Raw genomic sequence first — 22930 nt, 5'->3', positions numbered from 1 at the left:
GATAGCTCAGTCAGTAAAGTGCCTGTACACGAGGACCTCAGGGTGAGCCACAGAAGCCACACACTAAAAAAGCAGAGCGTGGTGGAATGCGCTTGTGATCCCAGTGCTGGAGAGGTGAAGACTGGGGGATTCCTAAGGCTCATTGTCCAGCTAGCCTGCTTGCTTGGTTAGCGCAAGTCAATGACAGAGTAGGTCTCAAAAGCCAAGGTAGATGGTACCTAAGGAACAACAGCCGAGGTTGTTTTCTGGTCTCCACATACACATGCAAGTTCAATAATATACACACGCACACAAACACATGTGAGCAAGCCTCACACTCATACACACAGGTACAAATGCACCCCAAAATAGATGACAAAAAAATCAAACAACTTCCGATTTTGTTAAATAATAATGCTAAAACCCAAATGCCATTGGCTAGCTTGATCCATCATAAAGAGATTTTAACCCTAAGAAAAATGGACAGCTCTGCTGACCTCAGGTCCATCTACTTAGTTACTAAGAGCCGGAGGTTCTGGAGTGGGTGTGTCCCATCTCAAAGGGCAGAAATGAATCCTCGTTCTCTTCTTCAAAATAATAAAAAAAAAACAAATTCAAGTTATAAGCCACAAAAGATCTTAAGACAAATGATCTCACACTGGTATTTTCATACTCAATAGTTTCCTATTCAGTGTGAAAGGTTAGTGGGGTTTGTTTTTCATAAAGAGAAACTGCAGCCAGAGCTAATTGCTCAATCTGAAACATATCCATGTGCTCCTTAGATGAGATGTTGGGAAGGAAACAGTAGTGTTGCCGGGTTTTAGCAAAGAGGAGAGCATTGCATTAGAAAAAAATAAATGCAAATTCATAGGCAACCGAGCCCTGTATGGTCTTCCAAGCCCTGCTATAAATAGTTAAAAGAGCACCCACTCTTTGAGCTTTCCTTGATGCTTGTCTCATTTATAAAACGCAAAAGGAAATTCATCAGTGCAGGTTCAGCCCATTCCCATCCATTGATTTGTTAGCCAATCAATGGCTTCTGTGATCTGAAAAAAAATAATAATAACACAGGTTCCTACGAATCTTCCCAAGTGAGGCATGTTCAGCTAAGCTTACTAAAGAGAAAAACATCAAGGACCATCTGGAAAACACTCTTCCGGAGTCACAAAAGATAGTGGCAGCCTTTGCCCAACCTGCTATAAATGTCTCAGAAAAAAAGGAAAAAAAACACACTATTTTCAAATCTGTTTCTACTTAATACAGCTGCAATAGAGTTTATTTAGCCTTTTCCTATAGCAGGAAGACTGTTTGCATTTTTATGACAAGGGTCTAAATGTTTTTCACAGCCATTTCCATTGCCATTATTTTGAGGATCAACATACCACGCAGACCTGTCTGTACACACCAGTGGCCCCAGTGGCCTCTGCACCACGCCACTAGCCTCCAAAGCCCAGATTTATGATCTTGTTTCCTCTCCCAGTGCTGCAACCATCACCCAAATCCTGATCTGCAAGTGCTGGCAGCTTAGAACGACCAAGTGTCTCCTGCTGCAAATCAATTATTTATCTGCCTGGGTTCAGCACATTGTGGATCACTGCCAGTTTATTGCTTTCCCCTTTCCAACAGTAGGGAGAACTCAGGACACTCATTTTTTATTTTTTTCAGGACACTCTTTAATTGAGGCTCGAACTCACCAAGGAAGGTGGACTACTGCCTTGGCAAGCCAATAGATGCTTGCCTTTCCAATCCTGCACACTGGCTAAGCCAGCCAGGGAGGCTTTCTCTATGTGACACTCTGAATACCAGAGATACTTTGCGGAAAAGACCAGTCTGACTGGAGTGGCTACAAACTACACCACCCTCCACTGAGTTCCTTTCTGACCAGCTGTCCTTCTACTAGTACACCTGTACAGTCTTCTCACTCTGAGAGACTGGTATGGCCAGGATGGGCTGGGAACATTTTCCTTGTATACGGAAGGATCCACATTCTGTCTTTTGTTTTCTACATAATAGGCAGGATGCAGATTCCCCCCATGATACCTTTCTGCAGCATGCAGAAATTTCTAGTATATCAAGAGACCACCAGAAAAAAAAAATGTGGCCTGGGGCTTGTCTTGAGGGATAATTTGTCATGTTTTCCTGCTACCCAAAGGACCTCTACTGGCATCTTTTCCTAGAGGAGTTTGCCAAACAGAGGTGTTCCTGCAAGGTAATAAACATGTGAATGTTAGGGGCCCACTTCAATTTGAAGGTCCAGTAATTGTGGAAAATGCGTCACCTTTCTGCCACTGGCTTTTGTTCTCAAGAGTACCAGAAAACACAGATCGTAGTAGTGGGCAAAAGGGATGTCACGGTCTGAAATGTGTCTGGTGAAACCGAGTGCTCCTAAGTCCACTAAGGCTCTGACTTAAGCTGCTACAGGAAAAATAACAGCAGAGGGAGTGGCAGTTGAAGAAGATGTCTTGTGGCTTTGATGTCATACCTGGAATCGGGTGTGTATGAAAAATAATTAGGGAGAATAAGCTTGTTCTCTTAGGCAGAAAAGCTGTGAGTTCCCACAATATGTCCTCCAATTACCTACTACTTATTCAATTGCTTGCCTTTAAAAGTTTTTTTTTTAAACCTACCTCAGTACTTAGAAATATAGATCCATCCATAATTAAATCAGGACCATGACCTACTCCCAACTGCTAACTAATCAGCCCCCATGAATTGTACATAGAAGATTCAAAGGAGGGACATTGTATCTTTGATTATTTCAAATTGAATTTTCTGAAACCCACAAATTACTTATTAAATCTTGCTCTAGACCAGTGGTTCTTAACTGTGGTGATTTTGTCACAAATGGGTCATTTGGCAGGGTTCAGGACAGAGGAAGGGGTGATGTTACTGGTCTCTGGTGAAGAGATGTCAGGAAGATTTCTGTACATCCAGCAGCACACAGAACATTTCTCTCACAACAAAGACTGGCCTGCCCCCAAATGTCAGTAGGGCCAATATGGAGAAACCGCTCCAGATAAAGCCAAAGATACTTAGCTTTTAACACACATAATCTTGGCAGTCAACAAAAGGGAAAAAAATACTGTCTTCAAACATGTAAGGTTAGTTTATATATGTGTTGACTAAGGACATATGGACATATGTACTGTTTTTCTACATACATGACAAACATTCTCAGCCAGTATATTGGAACAGTAAAGACATGCCATGACAATGGAGCATTTAAAGTGCATATTTCAACAGACTAGATGGATGGAAATTAATATCTCATAAAATAAAATGATTGTCTAGTTATGTTCCATACAAAACCAAAATCAATATATGTGTCTCACTCAAACTGCAATTAGGCTTGTTTCTTTTAAAACAACTAAAACAAGGAAAAGATGTTCTTTCCTTTTTTGCTAGCTGGGAACACCCTTCTGAGCATGAGGCACCAACACACACACACACACACACACACACACACACGAGAGAGAGAGAGAGAGAGAGAGAGAGAGAGAGAGAGAGAGAACACTAAACACATTTTTAAGTCTGGGGGGCCACTGGCAGTGGGACCAGGATTGATCCGTAGTGCTTGAACTGGGTTTTTGGATCCCATTCTTTTTGGAGGGCTACCTTGCTCAGCCTAGATATAGGGGGCAAGGCCTCTGTCCTGCCTCAAAGTGATGTGTCAGGCTTTGCTGACTCCCCATGGGAAGCCTTATCCTCTCTGAGGTGGTGGTGGGATGTGGAAGTGGAGGGAGTGGGTGGAGAAGAGAGAGTGGGAACTGGGATAGGTATGTAAAATGAGAAAATATTGTTTAAACATAAATAAATATAAATAATTAAAAAGCTATTTTTTTCTGAATCATTATAAGCTTCTGGAATCATTTCATTTTATGCATATAGATGCAGTCATTCTTTAGGGACCAAAGCAAGCAGCTCATTCTCTTGGTTATGCTTGTCTGGCTATCCCAATGTCCTCAAAACTGGGATGATGAATAACATACTTTGGCCCCACTGTACCAATTAATAGTAACAACAGAATTCCACAGAATCAAGATAGGAAGTTCTGCCTGGGGTGAGGTGGTGGGAAGCTGGAGGGGACCCCTCAAGCCAATTTGCTTTCAAAGGATTTTAAGAGCAGGTGCTGAGATTCCCTGGGATTCCTTCAGTTCTCGAACATTCTATGTGGATCTGCAGTGCCCCCAGCTTGGGGGTGGGGGTGGGGAATGATTAGGGGGAAAAGCCTATGCTATTCAAGTCAGCTTAGATTTGTGGGGTTGAATCGCTAAAGACAGGCGGGCTGATACATACATCGTTTGGACTGTTGCAGACCTCTCGGCTTCTTTCTCTGAATTATAAGGCAAAAGTGGCCGTAAATACAAAGGCAAAAATAATATCAACAACAAAAACACCCCAACAGAGCCAGTCGTGGCTGCCAGCAAGGCTTGCTCTGTTGCTGCAAAAGAACAGTTGCTCTCGTGCAGCTGCAGGAGCTATTCCAGGGAAATTGTAATACCCTGGCTGTTAATGAATTATTTTTCGCCAGAATGTCGGATTCTTCCTGTGCTCCAGTAAACAGTCTGTTTCTGCCATGGGAAACAAAACCAGCTCCTTCCGAGGAGCCTGAGGAGGTCAGCCAAGGGTTCCCTGTGGGGGCAGCGCCCTCAGGAGCCAGAGCCACAGGCGCCTGACCTATAAATCACCACGGTCCCAAGTTCATTATTCCATCCCTCTCCCATCTATTCATGCCTTGCCTAGCACCCAGGGAAGAGCCCAGGAATGTATGGCTATGGCTGAGGTGATCTCACGGTGCCAGCTGAAATCTTTCTCCCATCCCTGGGGGTTCCTTTCCTCAGGTAGCCGTATCTGTGGTACTATTGGGGTATGCGATATTGGGTTTCTTTGAAACAATCCCGTGTTTCTTAGAGAAACTGTGTGTCTTTGTTGTTGCTTGCATGAAGCTGTCAAAAGATGACTGAGTGAGGATCTTCCTTTCTTCTTTAAGAATGGCCACAGCTCCCGACTAACCCATTTTCAGCATGAGGGTTTCCACTGGGCACATTATTCTCCAAGCACAAATCCCTGAGATGGACAGTACTTTCCGTTGTTACTAGGCAGGTGTGAGAAAAATCAGTAGTGTAGGCAGGCGATAACTCCTTCAAAGGATAGGAGCATAGCCTGGGCGTTCAGAAGAAGTGAGGCCAAAAGACAGAGGCCATCTTGTTCAAGTTAGCCTAACCTTTAGTCCCCCACTCTGCCTTGATTTCGGCTTTAGGTTCCTGCAGCCCACACTTCTCAGAGCAGGATCCCAGGCATGCCTGGTGGGGAACTCCCCCAATGGCACCTTAGTTACTGAAAAGCACGCTCGTCTAATGTCAGCCGCTGTGCCTACTGAGTCAGCACAAGGCCTCCCATCTGTCATGGAGACAGAGGGATTTAGTGCCCCACCCCCAGCACATCTGCAGGTGCTATGACATTACAGAATCGGTGGGTAGTGTGCCCCGGGAAGCCTGTGTCTGATGGAAATAAAGTAGCAATCTACAATATACTAGTAGTCACATTAAAAAACGAAAATAAACAAACAATATTAATTCTAATTTTATATAACTTAACCAATGGATCCAAAATAATCGCAATATAATTTCAAATGATGAATGAGCTATTTTGCCTTCTCTTTTGTGCTCTTAGAATTCCAATACATATATTACATTTCCAACATACCTTATTTTGGACAAGCTGCCTTTCAAGCACTCCATAGCCATGTATGCCGATGGCTTTTGTATTTTATAGTACTTATATAGAATGTTTTCATGACCATTAAGAATTCCTATTAGTGCTGAGCTGTAAGCTAAAAGGCCATGGAAAGGGGAGTGACAGAATTGATAAAGCTGATGATAACAATAGAAATCGAAACTATGAAGACTAGAGTGTACTGGGAGCCCAGGAAGATTAAAATAGGCATTTAAGAAATGCACAGAAAAGATGCATGACCTGAAGGTTTGCATGTGTTCCTCCACTAGAAATTCATATGTTAAAATCTTAATCCCCAAGGGGATGGGATTAAGGAGTGGGGGCCTCCAAGAAATGATTAGATCATGAGAGCAGAACCCCCAAAAAGGAATTATTGCCTTTATAAAAGAGAGCCCAGAGGGCAGGAGAGGGAAATCTGTGGTAGAGCACCTTCCTGAGATGCACAAGGCCCTGACTTAAATCCCTAGTACCAGGGAGGAGAGGAAGGCAGACAGAGACAGAAACAGAGAGAAACATTCAGAGAATTCACTTGTGCCTTCTGTCATGGAAGAGCACAATGAGAAGTCACTTCTATGAATTTTAAAAGGCCCTCACCAGTCAGTGAGTGTGATAGCAAATTGATTCTGGATTTCCCAGTCTCTGGAACTGATAAATTTACATTGCTCAAAGGCAGGTAGTTTAGCCAGTTGGGTTACAGGAGCCCAAACTGACTAAAACAGATGCAGAGGCTGCTCCACCGCTGTGAGGAAACCAGCAAGTACCACCACCATTACTCTAGGCAGCTGCTGGTTAAACTACCTTTACCTTAGCTATTCTGGTTTGTTCAAGGCAGGGGCTGCAAAAGAAAACCACCAAAGCCAAGCATATCATCCAATAACAATTGGGGGTTAACAATCTAATTTGGTGAATCAGATACAGGAGCATGATCAAATTACATGTGCCTGCGTCTGTGCATTTGTGTGTGTTTGTGTGTTCTTGGCAAGGAAAAGAGGGGGGGTCATGTGTGAAACCTCAGAGTACTAATGAGCCTGCCAAAATGTCCTTCGCCCAGCTGCCATCAGAGGACAGAGGAGTTACAGACTCAAGAGGCTCATCCAAAATTGTGAGCCACAAAGGAGAGGCCATGAGTGTAGAGAGAATGAGATGATGGGCACCCAGGCAGATGATCAGGTGGGAGGGAGAAGTGGCAATCAGAGGCATTCTCCAAAGACAAAGAGCTTCCAACTCTACAGCAAGGATGTCATCCTGATCCCCAAATCAAGCCTAATTCAGAAGCCCACACAGGCCTTTGTGCATGGGGAAAGTGCAATCAGCCATCTTTGCCCTCATAGAAAGCCTCATTCTCAGAGTTTCTCCTCATATTCCCATCAGAGGGGTGGCTAGCCCCTCGTTTATGGATTCAAATGGTGGCTCTTTGGTGGCTCTGGAATTGCTAGGGTCTAAAGGCCCTATGACTGGAAGGAGGTTCAGAGACTTGCATAGGAAATCCCTTCCTCATATTTATTTAGAATTTCAGAGATAGTAAAGAATCAAAACTTCCTCACCTACCATTTGGTTCTGCCACGGACCTTGGTCATCTCAGTTCCCTTATCTGTATAATGCAATGAATAGTTCTAGCCTCATCCTCACATGGGTGTCCTGAGGATTAAATCTAGGCTCATGAGAATGGGGATCAAACTGGGGCATGACACTAAAAGCTATGAGTCTGCATCAAACATACAGACCTCTGGATTTCTCCTGCTCCGTCTCCATTGACAATGATTTATGGCTCCCTCTCCATCACTGTTCAGTCCATCGACCTCATCATTTGGTTGCTCAACTTTCATTTATCTAGTAACAGTAGGTTTGGGGGGTTCTTAAATAAAGGGGCACCATCTGAAATAGTCAGGAACCAGTTCAGATTTACATGGAACATATGTGTGCAGCACAGATCCGCTGGTAAGTTCTCCCCCACCCCCTACACACACACACACACACACACACACACACACACTAATTAGGTGCCATATTTTATGAAGGAGGTATGGGTTGAGGACTCTGGCCTTTGGGAGAAATAAATAAAGGGCTCTGGGCAGGGACAGAGAGACATATTGTGTTTTAAATCATAATCACCAAAGTCTGGAATCAGATCAGGACTGACAATTTCTCTGAGAATTATTTGTTAAATAATGCCTCACTGGGGTCACAGGGTCACCGAGAAGGTTTGCCACATATTCGGTCCCTGGCAGACAGGGCAAGAACAAATGTTAGCTTCCTTTCCAATTTATTTCCCACCTCTTCCCTCCTCCCCACTAATCTAAGGACGGGGAGGAGTCAAAGAACAGACACTTGCTATTTTCTTCCTGTGGCTGCAGAGCACGCCATGTGTGTGGCTGTCTGCACATACAGAATAGCTCCATTCTGGCTCAAGGGATTTGGGAGACCAGTACTCTCCCCAGTCCCTAGGCCATTGGAGCTAGAATCCTCTGGCTTCTGGCATTGAAACTCTCCAGGCCACACCTGCTCACACACTTCCAAACCTATGGACTTTTGTTTGTTGGTTGGTTAGTTGGTTTTTTTGATTTTGGTTTTTTTTTTCCTGCTCTGCTCTGGATAAAAGATTCTGCAGTTGGTTTTATATTTCTTGCCTAAGTGCCCATCAACCTGCTCTCAAGCAAGCAACTGGCACCACCTGAGAAACAGCATTCTCATTTGTTCCAGGGATGAGCAGCTTTCCTGGCCCAAACCTCCCTGCAGGTGGTCCTGGATTCTTTGAATAATAAAGGAGCCCCCTTGGGTAGGCCTGAGTTGTTAACAAAACAGCCTTGCCTCCCTGCCCCACAAGTTTCAATCTGATGGCTCAAAGTGCCAGGGTCACGTTGGTCTTGCACTCAGTGGGCATCTGTCAGGCTTAGAAGGGAAAAGAAAAGAGTGTATCTGTGTGTGTAGGGTGGGGCGGGGCTGTCTGGAATTAGGGAGTAGCTTCCCTAAGCTCCTAAGAGCCAGAGGAACTTTGATGCTACCAGGCTTATGGCTTGTGATTCTGTGCCTTAGGGTCCATCCTTGCTTATGCAAGTGATACAGCTCTCCACGTTGTCCTTCTGGGAGAAAATATGAAGAAAAAGCATCGCACCACCCAGGGGAGGGGCTCCCTGCCTACTAGCCTCTCTGCTGTCCCCCTGGTTTACTACTGAAACAAAGACTCTGCCACAAGGTTTTCAAAGTTAGCTGAAGTCTCTCGGTCTACCAGCACACAATTGCGATGGTTAAAAAGGAGACAAGGAAAGATAGCTAGAAAACGGTGGGAAAGAGACCCTGGGAAAGCAAAGAAAATCTTGCCTGATGCAGAAGAGGATAAGAACTGTTTTCTCCCTGCTGGCTGCTTTTCTCTGTGTTCGAAAGAGAACCTCCCAATATTGGCTAAATAAAGGGATCACACCAGAGGATGGGAGATAATGCTAAACCAACAAAAACAAAGACCAAACGAAACAGAGCAAGCCATGAGAATACGCGGTTATCAAAACTTTGTTTGGCTGTATCTATTTATCATCGCTGCACACCCGGGCTCTGCGGAATATCATTCTGTTGATGTCACTTATCCTCAGCAAAATATTTACATATCCTTAAAAACGCCAGATGAGGGAGGCTGGTCCTCTCGCTGCCGCAAGCCGCCTCTCAAGCCCATTGCCAGGACCGGGGGCAGCCCAGAAGGTTGAGGGCACAAGGGTGTGTGGTATCAGCGGATACAGGTAAAGAGCTACTAATAGTTGTAGGAACGCGGCCCCCAAACGCTGCGCCCTGCCCAGCCCACCCACTTCTCCACTACCTGACTCTGCAAGAAGCAGCTACATCCCTGATATGGTGGCAGCGCCTCTCCTCCTCCCTTCCCTTTTTCATTGATTAAGTTCCCAAACCATTGTTAAAGCTGGGTTGCCTCCTTTAAAAAATAAGCTAAATTCATTAGACTTCTCTCTTCCACAAGAGGAATATTCATAAAAGTTTGGCAGTCAGAGGGGAGGCTGACTGAGTGCCACGGGGTGAGTGACAATTCGCTCTTTCCAAAGCCACTGTCTTTCTTCATGTCCTATCTGTCTCTCCACCCATCCGTGGTGCCCCAAACCTACTCCACGGACTTCGGATAGGGAAACACAAAGCAGCAGCTGTTTGGCAACATTTCGACCCCTCGCCAACAACTGTGGTGGGATGCCGTTTCCCCACCCAGGCGGAGCTTATCCTGAACAATAGTCGGGCTTTAAACAGCAAACAAGCAAACACACAGAGCACAACCCCAGCCCCAGAAAAAAAAAAAAGCTAACACGCAGAGAGGCAATAACTCCCTTCGCAGCAAAAGGCGCCACTGAAATGCACACATTAAAAAAAAAAAAAAGGCAGCGAGGACGCTGCTTGGTGCCTAACATGGCAGAAAGCCGGAGCTGGTGCGGCCACCCCGGGTCTGGGCATTGGGGGGCACCGGGGTGCCGATGCGCACTCACCCTGCTCCAGCGGGATGCGGGACTCGCTGAGCGGCACAAAGAGGATCCCAACACGATCTGGCAAAACCCAACTTTCCACCCGGCTCGCCAGGGCCGCCAGATACGTCAACAGAATTCATCTTTCGAAGGGCCTGGAAGGCGCCGGGTTTTTCTGGCTAGGGCAGAATGGCAGATACCGAGACAAGCCCGGTGCGGTGCCCGGGCACGGAGTGCGCCGCGCGCAGCCCTCTGTGCCCAGTGCCAGTGCTGGCGGCCCGAAACCGACTTCGGGAGGCCCCCGCCCCACCACCGGCGCCGCCTTCCCGACTGTCCCCGGCCGGGCCAGCCAGTGCGTGGCGCCGGCTAGCGGGAGCCGGGCCTGGGCGCGCCGCACAAGTGGTGGCCTCGGCCGGCGTCCCCGCCCCCGCCCGGCCCTCCCCGCTGGCCCCGGCCTCTGGGCGCCGTCCTGCCCCCGGGAGCAGGCAGGCCCCTCCCAGGGCGCCGGGCCCCGCCAGGCGCGCTCAGCCTGGCGTGCCCTTGCGTCCCGGTGGCAGGTCCGAGGGCGGGGGTGACCCCGGCCCGCACCGGAACGCAGCGGCTGCTACCTCGCGATCGGGGCCGCCGCCTCCAGGAAGCCACGGGGTGGTCGCCGGTGAGGGAACTCTCTTGGTCTGGCCTCGCCGCCGGTCGCCTGAAGGGGGTGCACAGCGGTGGGAGCCTCCTCCGCTGCTGTCACCGAGCTGCTGTCGCTGCTGCCGCTTCTGACTCTGCCGGTTGTGCGTGTGCGCCTGTGTCCGGGCGAGTGGGTGTCTGCGTGCAGCGCCTGGCCTTTACTATATACACCAAGGGGTGGGAGGAGGCGGGGAAGGGGAGGGCTTGGGGGAGGTGGCAGAAGAAGGGGAGCAGGAGGGGGGCGAAAGGGTACCGAAGGGGGCGGTGGCAGAGGAGGGACAGGTGATCTCGCCCACGGGGAGGGCGTGGTTGTGGGCGGTGCAGGGTGACAGAAGGCTGGGGACCTGGAGGCGAGATGTGTGTGTGTGTGTGTGTGTGTGTGTGTGTGTGCATGCGCGGGGGGGTGGGGGGAGTGTTGGGAAGGCTCAGAGGAGCGGGGACCCTGCTGCTTCCAGGAGAACTGGGGGCCATTCTAGACCTTAGGATGAAAAGGAAAGAAGATCAGAGCCTAAGAGGGAAAGTGTTTGGGTGATGGAAATGGGCATGAGGAAGGAGCAGCCAGCTAGGTCTAGGTCAGAGATGGTGTTCTCAAGGCAGGACGTTAGCAAAGACAAAATTAGTCCAGCAACAGAATATCATTTCCAACTAAGATGTGAGTTGCATGTTAATCTAACATGGATTCTGGACCTAGTGTTTGCCAGATACTGGGCAATGTAAAAGCTGGAGTTACAGGCATGATGAATACGTGGTTGGTGACCCATAAATAAAAAGTATGAATCAATAATATTACTGATCATCAAAATTTATTGAAGTTTAAATTCTTTAAAAATGTTTAAGAAGGCAAAGGGGGCAACTGCATTGGTTTAATGAATCCTCAAAGGCGTAGGGGATTTTGTCTCTCTAGTAATCAAAACAAGATTATGGTGTTTGAGAGAGAGAGCAATAGAGCAGGAATTACTTTAGGCAGATCAGAGAACAGTATGAATCTTACTGCCCTTCAAGTCTCAACTCTGTGGCTAGGAATCCTAGCATTTCTCTACTAGAATTTGGGATGACCACAAGAATACAAAATACCTACCTAGAGGGCTTCCACTTTACCCTCCTGCTTATAACTAGTATGGGAACCTGCATTTGGATGTGAAAACCTTCCTTCTAACAATGGTATGATGAGAACACAATATGGTGGCATCCTGGGTCAAAATAGAACCTCTGTGGGCACTTTGTGGACTTTCTCCATAAAAAGGTATTAAAAAGTTATACTACAATTGCCTTTGTGTAAAGTTGAATAACATGTATTCAGTTTCTGCAAATAAAGTATCATTTTGTACTGATTTTAGACTACTTCTGTATGTACCCCCAAATGCTGTAGAAGTCGCACTGCTAGTACCCAGACTTCATCCTATATTGCTCATTTTTTGAAAAGAGTTTATTTAATTAGAAGTCAGTTGATACAGGGACAGAAAGATATATAATCAAAAGTTGAGAGTTGATAGTAATGACTATCAGCAGCACATCCATAGCTTTGGTCAGACAGGATTTGGGAGTTGAAGCTAGCCTAGAGAACACAGTACCTGTGGAAATATTTACTTATGGACGTGTCTTCAGTCATTTCAGAAAGCTGGCGACTTCCTCTGTTCAGAGCTCTTGGATCAGATACGTGAAGTTTCAGTTGCCAGCACCTGGCTGGAATACAACTAAAGACACAGCTGGGCAATTATAATTGAGAAAGTTCATGGATGAAAGACCCATAAACGTTTTGTGTGCGTGTGATGTGGGGGAATGTGTATATAAGGTAGAGACTTGATATATATCCTGTAAGGCAATCACTAGCTGTTTCTTTTGTTGGCTTCATCACAATGCCGGGTTAATGTTTGATCTTCGCTGGCAGTTGTGATTCATATAGCAACCCTTTGAGGTATATATACTTTCAAGAATGATTATATTGATTCAGACCAAGGTGTAATAAACAGGCATCATGACTCCCATTCCCAAAGAAATGTACAGTGACATCTTTCTACATTTCCCCTTGAAGAGGAAAAAAAAAGAAGGGCTGGTCTGCTTTGGAGGTTAGAGGGTGCTTTGGGAAAGAAGCGGGGCAATGGAAGGAGTGCTGATAAAGCGGAGGGAAGAAAGGGCATGCAAACCAGTTTTTGAGATCTGTAATTTTAATATTTGGTGACTCTAAATAATAAATATAAAATATATAATTATAGTATTAATTAATTTTATAGACATGTATAACTAAAATGTAAATAATGACTATAAATCAATATTTACATACTCATTACCCAGCCACTGAGTTAAAAAAAAGTCATTTAGGGAGATGGTTAAGAAATGGTTGCTGACCCTTCTTTGCAAACTGATGAGTAAAGTTTAACACACCGTAATAGAACAAGATGCACAGTAAGCGATGAAGTAGGCTAAGTGACCATCTACCAGGAAGAGTGGAGAGTAGAAGAGTGGGCACAGAAGCCAGGAAAGGTTAAACTCACATGATAACAGCTACAGAATGCTGGGAAATGAACCGGAGTTCTCTGAAATAAGAGGAAGGCATTATAAATGGAGGGAACAGTGGGTATCAATGCCTGAATATATAAGTGGGTTCTAGACCCTGTAAATATTTCATAATTCTGGTATGATGGCTTCGTAGAATGGCAGAGAAGAAGGAAAAAGGAAGCTAGGTGTCACTGGAGGTCCCTGGTCTGTCCTGTAAAGGAGTTTTTCATTATAATAATTGGAAACCATTAAAGGGTGCTAAGCCATGAACTGATAAAGGAAGGTGCAGATCAAGGACTGACATGTTTGTTCTTTCATATTAATGGATGATGGACAGGGTTGGAGAGACTGACAGCTGGGAGACAAAGTGAGACTGTCTATATTTGCGATATTGAGGGATCAAGTCAAGGTCGTGTAGGCACCAATGAACAGTAGGAACTGAAGCCAAGTATTTCTCAGGATATAGAAGCAACTAATGGCTGGGGAAGGGGAGAAAGTGGAATGGTTGATTCACGTGTCAGGGTGGGTAGGGTGTACTCAGTAAGATAGAGGTCCCTGGGAAACAGATCTGGGGCTAGAGATGATTAATGAATTGCAATCCTGAGACAAGAATTGGAAGGGTAAAATGTTGATTTGGAGTCGAACGGAACCCTAGTAGAGAAGTACAGAAGGCAAACTGAGATGTCAGTACAAGACAGAGTATAATTTCTACCCTAGGAGACTGGAGCCTAAACCCACGGGTGAACTCTTGGGCACTCAGTGAAGAGGTGAAGAAGGTAGGTGAGGGGTGCTGATTTTCTGTCAGACTGAGAGAGTCCTTGTCAAGTAGAGGGAGATACTGGTAGCTGCATGTATGAGAAGCTCATGGAAATAGTAACACCCAGTGCCTGGCTGGAATGCCAACCAGTGTCTGTCTCAGGAAGTTCTGGGTAAGTAGATGCAGATTTACTGGGTAGCTGCATAGGCAGGTCTAGAGTTCAAAATCTAAGCTGGAGACCAAGATTATAAAGTTGTTAGGCCCTGAGACAGTGGCAACTAGTGAGCTGGCTCGGGAGAAGATACATGTGAATTGATTTGGTAAGTGATCATTACCCTGTGGCACACTAACATGACCTATATGAGTTCACACGAGGTTCTCAAGGGGTTAATGAAAGCCCAGTAGTTACAGATGGTAGAGTGTTGGTGGGTGGGAGTACAGTATTTGTACTTACTTACTGAAGGCAAATGATGTACCCAAGATTGGCGTATTTTCAGATGATTTGGAGGTGACTAATGTTTACTGGATGCAGGAGTGCGGTGGGTTTTTACCCGCACAATCACAGCGCAGTGAAAAATGCAAGAGTCAGCTGAAACACAAAGGGTTAAAGTCAAGTCCAGGTTTAAGGGAAGCAGACAGAAACCATTCAGAGAAACAGTTCAGTGCAAATGACAGTTTTGCACAAGGAGTAGACAGAGCCCATGGGCAAAAGGGAAAGGTGTTGACATTTGATAGAATGGCAATGGTGCAAGAAGGGTGATGCTTAAGGTGGTCTGTATGGGGTAGAGGCGCTTAAGGTGGTCTGTATGGGGTGGAGGTGCTTAAGGTGGTCTGTAAGGGATACAGGTGCTTAAGGTGGTCTGTAAGGGATACAGGTGCTTAAGGTGGTCTGTATGGGGTACAGGTGAGGGCTTCAGTGTTCATCTATAATTGTGGACTTTGAATAAAATTATCAAAGTCTAGAACAAAGGATTTGTGCGTTTGTCCTTCTGTTAAGTGATTGATAAGAGTATGCTAAACAGCAATGACTTTATAATGCTAGGCTATATGCTAGAATGCAAAGAATAATAATGTAACATTCTTGTCCTGCGTGGCAATATCTTGGGGTCCAAGTGAGCTCTGTATGATCTCACAATCCGCATAGTGGTTCCTTCCATTTCACAGAAAATTTTTGAGAAAGTATCATGATTTGAAATCAAGCTCATTGTAGAGAGCTTTGCTTATGGAAGCTCCATTCTGTAGTCTCCATTTCTCTTGTCTAGCAGAAAATCAATAGTCAGATACCCACCCCTTTCCTGTAAAACTTAGGCGCTTTAGAATTTGATCCTAGCTTTAGGGTGGATCTGTTTGATCTAAGAAAAACTGCATCCCTCCTGCTCTAAGATGTGTCAAATAGATAAAAGAAAAGATTTGCTGAGGACTCATGGGTAAGTTCTTACTCTCTAGGACATTATCCCTCTTTCTCCCAAATAGATGCGACTGTCGTTAGTATAACTCCATTTGCAACTGACGGTCGAAATGCAATGCAACCAATCATCTGCCTGAGCATCAGGGCATATCACTACTCACTGGGAAAGGAGCTCGTATTAATAATTACGCCAGGGCCAAACCTGGGTCTTGAGAAGTAGGTCCAGTAGGAGGTGATGCTGAAAGCAACACATGCACACACACAAGATAGAAAACTGAGGTCCACGGCTGTTACTAAACTGGAACAGTCAACTCTAGAGCTAGAGGCCTGTACATCATGTTATGTAAGTGAGTGCATGCCTTTTTCAGTTAAGTTTCTTTAGGCCAAATCTCTATTGCTGGCAGACTGAAAGCATCCTAAGAACTATACACCATACTAGGATTGTCATTGCTTTGATTTAGTACTATCTCAGAAGTAAGGGCTCCTCTTTAGATAAATCTAACCAAAGGTGTAGAGAAGTAGATTAATAATGGCAGGCATAATCTGACCTTAAAGACATTAATAAACAGGCACATGGTTATGATCCACGACTGTGCTGAATTTGGCAGGTCATCTGCACGCATAGTGGTTTCCACTCTATCAGAACCTTCAATGCATGTTTTACCTCTGGCAAAGCAGAAACTCCTGTGCTGGGGGCTAGAAGAATTTATTTCTTTCTGCCGCTGTCACTGCTCTGTGTGACTTTGTGCAGCTTCTTCCCTCTTGAGGTCGCTAATTCCTTATACCCATAATAGCCATTTTCCCCCTCATGTCTTGTCTTTCTCGCTTAATTTTAAACACCAGGGGAGGATGCTCTGTTTATATTTTCCATCGACTCCACTTTAACTCTCTCATGTGTGAGGCCTTAGGTATGTGACTGTCAAATTTATTATCTTCCTTCAAATTTATCTTTGTTTGCTCTCCTATTCCCAAGGAGCTTTGATATCCATTTCCTTCTGCAAGTATTATAACCAAGTGAATATGAGGTATAAACAGAGAAAGCCAGGTCTTAGAATTATATGGCTATCATTTGAGGCTGTGAGATTAGCCACATCAGCACAGAGCTCTGTACAAGCCAAGTGAGAAGACAGAATGTGAGACATAGTAGATTCCATATAAAGTCACCAACAAATGGCCAAAAGAAAGTTATAGCCAGAATCATAGCTGAGATAGAGATTTGGAGTCAGATACATGAGCTAATAAGGCTGTAAATTTTATTTGAGTAGAAAATGGACCCAGATTTGTTTGGAAGAAGTTAACAAGTTAACTTCCTTTGTTTGACGGAATACCTTTGCTAACTATGGCATGGGTGTGTTACATGAAGGAGCAAAGACAAGGGAGCTCTGAAATGACCCTAGAGAAACCAAACTCGTGAGAAGGAAAGGAGGCTCAGAGGAGAACTGCGCATACACGTGCGCACACACACATATGCATATATCCCACATATGAATATATACATATATAAATATGCACAGACACATGCACACCTCTGCAACACACCCTCATAAATATGTTTGTATGTGCCAAATCCTATTCTTTTTCCAGATGCTCAATTTATCTTTCTTAAAAATTCTAGGCCTTCTGAATATGTTTCAGCTGTGTAGCTTAGTCTTCTTGTGGGACTCGTAAGAGTGAGAGAAGGTGCTAAATCTGACTTTTTGGCCTGCTTTTGGGACCCCTTTTCTCCTACTTACTGGGTTGCTTTGCCCAGTCTTAATACGAGGGGAGGTGCCTAGTCTTACTGCAACTTGATATGCCATGTTTGATTGATACCCATGGGAGGCCTGCCCTTCTTTGGAGAGAAACAGAGAAGTGGGGTGGGGAGCAAAGGGGGGGGTGGTACAGGGACTGTGAAGAGAGGAGGGAGGAAAGCTTTAGTAGAGTTGTAAAGAAAAGATTTATAATTAAAAATTCATTCACAGGTAAGCCAGATTTATCTCTAAGAAAAGAAAAAATTAGGGAAAGTACCCTTAGTAATTAGTATTGAAATATCCAATAAAAGTATCCAAAACGGATCATTAAACACCACCTACTGAGAGCCTTCATGCAACAGTATTATGGTTAAATGAGGTAACAAACTGTGACCCACAGATAAGCACAGTCACTCCCAAAGCACAGCCCTCTAGTGCCTAACACTATGGGTAGGACAAGACTCCACCTCCTCCTCAGTCTTTTGAAAAGAGTGCTGTTGCATGCTGAGGGCTTTGTCAGCCTTCAGCCTGCTTGGCTGTTGGCAGTGCTTAGTCCACCCCCACATATGGCCTGTCTGATCTTGCTAGCATGTACATCATGAAGAGACTGTGGCAATCGGTTTCCTGGGTGGTCCCTGCTGCAACATACATATCACTCTATGTGTGTCCAGGGCCCGTTAGGTTTATCCTACTTCATTAAAAATCTCTCCAATGTACCCAGTGGTGTTTCCGTGACTGTGACTTTAAGCGATATAAAGAGTTGCAAAGTTCCTCTGCTCAATGTTTAAAAATATTCATTTTTATGTTATGTGTATGGGTGTGTGCGCAAGTGCACTGGAGAGGCCAGAAGAGGGCGCTAGAACCCATGGACATTGACCATTGCCAGCCCCCTAATAGAGATGTTGGGAACTGAACCTGGGTCTTCTAAAAGAGCAATCTTCCAGCCCTCTCATTCATTTTTAAACAGGAAAACAATGTCTAACACAAAAGAGACTTTCATCATTTTGATTTTCTTCACCCTGTAGATCTTTTTGAATTATAAAATTGTACAAATAAAACCATTTGGAGGGGTGGTGCTGGGGACTAGACTGGGACCTAAGGCATCCCAAGCATCGACCATTGCGCTATATCCAGCCTCTATGAACTGAGAAATCTTAGCAGAGGAAAAGAGAACAAGTGTAAAACATGTCTTGTCCAGCCTGGTTGGTGTTTTTAATTGTGATTTATCACATTTATGACAGATTGACATCTAGTTGCTCTCACAAGATTGCTCAACGTTGAGAAAAAAAAGTCCCTGATACTCTTCCACCTTTAGTTTATCCCGACTTGATTCATGAGCCGCACTACCAGAGACCTGGCCTTTTTCACACAGGCTACTCATGTTCTTGAGGGAAGTACAGTGGGCATTACTCAGAAAAAAAAAAGCCACAGCCTTCGGCCATTCATCACTGCTGTAACCTCTTCCCACATTGACCCCATACATAGAACTAGGCTCTTGGGGTTGAATATTTGCAGAACTCTTAGGTTTGATCTCAGCTGTGCAGATCCATAAAGTGTCCCCACCTGTCTTTGATGTTCCATGCCTACACACATTGTATACAGTTGCTTCTCATTCACTGACATCTTTCCCTAAATGCAGGCCTCGAACTTGGTGGCCATGTTGGATAAACTGGACCGCCATCATCTGAGTTCATTCTCTCTCTCCCTCTCTGTCTCCCTCCCTCCATCCCTCCCTCTCCCTCTCTCTCTCACACACACATGCGTGTGTGCACATGCACCTTCTATTAGACAGATCCTTGTTTTTATGAAGAAATAAAGACAACATTTGGAAAAATATATTACAGCTTTAGAAAAAAAGTCACAACTAATGTAACAGTACTGGGGGTATGCAAAATGTATTCTTTAAATTGGATTGTTTGTTGTGATGCTTGTTTAAAAATTACAGGTCAGTGTAAAAGGCTATCCTAGCTTCAATCACAAGTACTTCCAATGACCTGGATGTTTTGTTCAAGTGTTTCTGTTTATAGTAACTTCTCAACTGAAATAACATTACAGATTTTAGTCCTCTTCAGGTCTCTTAATACATTCAAATAGTATGTATGCATTCTAATATTACCTAATCATTACATTTTCAATGGTAATATTGGATTTTCTTTTTAAAGTATTTTAATTATACATACCAACCTCATCACCTTCCCCCTACCCATACCCATCCACTCCTCAGAAAGGTTAAGGCCTCCCATGGGGAGTCAACAAAGTCTGTCACATCACTTGAGGCAGGACCTAGCCTCCCCCAGTCGAGGCTGAGCAAGGAATATGGAAACCATATGGAATGGGCTCATTCACTAGGGATAAATCCTGCTCCCAATTGCCAGTAGCCTCACAAACTTCCCAAGCCACAGAACTGTCACCCATATGCAGAGAGCCTAGTTCAGTCCAAAGCAGATTCCCCAGCTCTCAGTTCAGAGTCAGTGAGATCCCACTAGCTTGGGTCAGCTGTCTCTGTGGGTGTCCCCATCATGATCTTGACCCCTTTGGGCATATAATGACTCCTCCCTCTCTTGGACTGGACTTGGCCCAGTGCTTAGCTGTGGATCTTTGCACCTGCTTCCATCATTTACTAGCTGAAGATTCTATGGTGACAATTAGGGTAGTCACCAATCTGATTACAGGGGAAGGCCAGTTCAGGCACCCTTTCTGCTGTTGCTTGGAGTCTTAGCTGGGGTCATCCTTGTGGATTCCTGGGAATTTCCCTAGCACCAGGTTTCTCCCTAACCCCATAATGGCTCCCTCTATCAGGATATCTCTTTCCTTGCTCTCCTCCTCTGTCCCTCTCCCAACTCAACCATCCCATTCCCTCATGTTCTCCTCCCTATCCCCTTTACACATCCTCCCCTACCCCGCCATGCTCCCAGTTTACTCAGGAGAATCTTATCTATTTCCCCTTCCCAGGGGCATCCATGTATGTTCCTTTTAGTGTCTTCGTTGTTACCTAGCTTCTCAGGGGTTGTAGATTGTAGTCTGCTTATCCTTTTCTTTACATCTAATATCATCTTATGAGTGAGTACATACTGTGGTTGTCTTTCTGGGTCTGGGTTACCTCACTCAGAATGATTTTTTTTCGAGTTCCATCCATTTGCCTGCAATATTTCAAGATATCATTTTTTATGGCCGAGTAATACTCCATTGTGTAAATGTACCACATTTTCTTTATCTAGTCTTCGATTGAGGCATCTAGGTTGTTTCCAGGTTCTGACTATTATGAACAATGCTGTTATGAACATAGTTGAGCAAATGTCCTTGTTGTATGAGTGTGCATCCTTTGAGTATATGCCAAAGAGTGGTATTGCTGGGTCTTGAGGTAGATTGAGTCCTAATTTTCTAAGAAACCACCATACTGATTTCCAAAGTGGCTGTACAAGTTAGCACTCCCACCAGCAATGGAGGAGTGTTCCCCTTACTCCCCATCCTCTCCAGCATTAGCTGTCATAAGTGTTTTTGATTTTGGCCATTCTGACAGATATAAGATGATATCTCAGAGTCATTTTGATTTGCATTTCCCTGATGGCTAAGGATGTTGAGCAATTCCATAAATGTCTTTTGGCCATTTGAGATTCTTCTGTTGAGAGTTCTCTGTTTAGATCTATACCCCATTTTTAAAATTGGATTATTTGGTATTTTGATGTCTAGTTTCTTGAGTTCTTTACATATTTTTGAGATCAGTCCTCTGTCAGATGTGGGGTTGATAAAGATATTTTCCCATTCTGTAGGCTGTCATTTTGTCTTATTGACTATATCCTTTGCCTTTTGGAAGCTTCTTAGTTCCAAGAAGTTCCATTTATTGATTGTTGCTCTCAGTGTCTGTGCTACTGGTGTTATATTTAGGAAGTGATCTCCTATGCCAATACATTCAAGGCTACTTCCTGCTTTCTCTTCTATCAGGTTCAATATAACTGGTTTCATGTTGAGGACTTTGACCCACGTGAACTTGAGTTTTGTGCATGGGGATAGATATGGATCTATTGCATCCTTCTACATGTTGATATCCAGTTATGCTTCCACCATTTGTTGAAGATGCTTTCTTTTTTCCTTTGTACAATTTTGGCTTCTTTGTCGAAAATCGGGTGTTTATGGGTGTGTGGATTAATGTCATGGTCTTCGATTCGATTTCATTGGTCAACCTGTTTGTTTTTATGCCTATACCAAGCTTTTTTTTTTTATTACTATAGCTCTTTTCTTTCTTTTTTTTAAAAAAATTTGTCTCATGAAGAATAATTTCCTTTAGTATAGCTTAAAGTCAGGAATGGTGATGCCTCCAGTGGTTCCATTATTGTAATGGATTGTTTTGGCTACCTTGAGTTTTTTGTTTTTCCCTATGAAGTTGAGTATTGTTCTTTCGAGTGTCTGCAAAACGTCTGTCTAGGACCTTCTGGTCTTCAGAGTCTCCATTGAGAGGTCAGGTGTAATTCTGATAGGTCTGCTTTCATATGTTACCTGGCCTTTTTCTTTGGCAGCTCTTAACATTCTTTCTTTATTCTGTATGTCTAGTGTTTTGATTATTATGTACAAAGAGACTTCTTTTGATCCAGTCTGTTTGGTGTTCTGAAAGTATCTTGTACCTTCATAGGGATGTTCTTCTTTAGCTTGGGAAAATGTTCCTCTATGATTTTGTTGAATATATTTTCTGTGCCTTTGAGGTGGAGTTCTTCTCCTCCTTCTATCCCTATTTTTCTCAGGTTTGGTCTTTTCATGGTGTCCCAGATTTCCTGGATGTTCTGTGTTAAGAATTTGTTGTATTTGAAATTTCCTTTGACTGATGAATCTATTTCCTCTATAGTATCTTCAACACCTGAGGTTCTGTCTTCTAGCTCTTGTATTCTGTTGGTTATGCTTACATCTGTAGTTATTATTCATTTACCCAGATTTTCCATTTCCATAATTCCTTTGGTTTGTGTTTTTTTTTTTATTGGCTGTATTCCAATTTTCAAGTCTTGAACTGTTTCCTTCACCTCTTTTTTTTTTTCTTGACTTTCTTTAAGGGATTTATTGATTTCTTCTAATGTTTTGCTTGTCTTTCCCTCTATTTCTTTAAGGGAATTTATCGTTTCCTCTTTAAGGACCTCTATTATCTTCTGTAGTAAGGAGTTGCGGGCAGGCCTGCTTTTCATCCCACCTGGCTCCCGGCCACTTGGCTAGCTTATGCCCCAAAATAACAACACACAAACTATATTCTTTTAAACACTACCTGGCCCATTAGTTCCAGCCTCTTACTCACATCTTAACTAACCCATATCGAATAATCTGTGTAACACCACGAAGTGGTGTCTTACCGGGAAAGATTCAGCATGTCTGACCTGGTGGCTGGCTTCATGGCGACTGTCCCACTGAGGAGAGGCATGGCGATTGCCCTAGGCATCTACCTCACTTCTTTCTTCCTGTTCTGTCTACTCCACCCACCTAAGGGGTGGCCTATTAAATGGGCCAAGGCAGTTTCTTCATTAATGAATGAAATCAACACAAACAGAAGACTCTCCCACATCAATCTTCATAAATTTATTTTATTTTTAAGGTGATTTTTTTGTGTGTCATCTGCATTGGGATGTTCAGGTCTCATTGTTATAGAACCACTAGGTTCTGGTGGTGCCATATTGACCTTTATGTTGTTGAATGTATTCTTACACTGCCATTTACCCATCTGGGT

At 44.2% G+C, this 22930-nt stretch overlaps 1 protein-coding gene across 3 annotated transcripts in view; it reads right to left on the bottom strand.

Annotated features, from left to right (window-relative positions):
* The window catches only part of Rai2 (retinoic acid induced 2), a 64241-nt gene extending 53419 nt beyond the window's left edge, over positions 1-10822 (bottom strand). For 2 of the 3 annotated variants that reach the window (XM_038316576.1, XM_038316574.1), the window contains exon 1: positions 10188-10510. The gene's annotated coding sequence lies outside the window, so the exon portion shown is untranslated. Of the gene's footprint in view, positions 1-10187; positions 10511-10771 lie in introns of those variants that run through there. The other variant, XM_038316579.1, reaches the window with a different exon arrangement.
* Positions 10823-22930: the final 12108 nt, after the last annotated feature.

The sequence above is a fragment of the Arvicola amphibius genome, chromosome X, assembly GCF_903992535.2.
Source record: "Arvicola amphibius chromosome X, mArvAmp1.2, whole genome shotgun sequence".
NCBI classification, from domain to species: domain Eukaryota; kingdom Metazoa; phylum Chordata; class Mammalia; order Rodentia; family Cricetidae; genus Arvicola; species Arvicola amphibius.
The sequence above is the reverse complement of the archived record's forward strand: the minus strand, read 5'-3'. Positions and strand labels throughout refer to the sequence as shown.